The sequence below is a fragment of the Stenella coeruleoalba genome (genome assembly GCF_951394435.1).
Source record: "Stenella coeruleoalba genome assembly, chromosome: 6".
NCBI classification, from domain to species: domain Eukaryota; kingdom Metazoa; phylum Chordata; class Mammalia; order Artiodactyla; family Delphinidae; genus Stenella; species Stenella coeruleoalba.
In genome coordinates this window covers 95,401,664-95,402,236 of record NC_137151.1, presented here as the reverse complement: position 1 = coordinate 95,402,236, position 573 = coordinate 95,401,664, and positions in this window count along the sequence as shown.

The following is a 573-nucleotide window of genomic DNA, read 5'->3' as shown; positions in this document are numbered from 1 at the left end:
ACTGAGTTTTTAATTTATCTTTTAAAGGTATTGGTTTGAATTAAGAATTGCTTTTGAAATGCTATAAAAGCATTATTAAAAATTCAGTAATTGTTCAGATTTTTATCTCTAAGGGAGAAACTTCACTTTTTAAAAAGTTAGCTGTTTAAAAAAAAGCATCTAAAAAAACTAATAAATTTTAATAGAGAAAAAATTAGAAATACAATCTGTGTTTGGTAAAATAAGTTATGTCTAACTATAATAATGTTCTTTGTAGGTATTCAGGACATTAAAACATGTAGATATTGCCAGTTAATTAAGAATTTGTTGAAATGTTTTAAGTGAAGTACTTTGTATTAAAGATAAGTCAGGGAGGGGACTTCCTTGGTGGTCCAGTGATAAAGAATCCGCCTTCCAATGCAGGGGACATGGGTTCGATCCCTGGTTGGGAAACTAAGATCCCACATGCCACAGGGGAGCTAAGCCTGTGCACAACTACTGAGCTTGTGCGCCACAACTAGAGAGCCTGCATGCCACAAACTACAGAGCCCACACGCTCTGGAACCCACACACCACAACTACAGAGCCCACGTG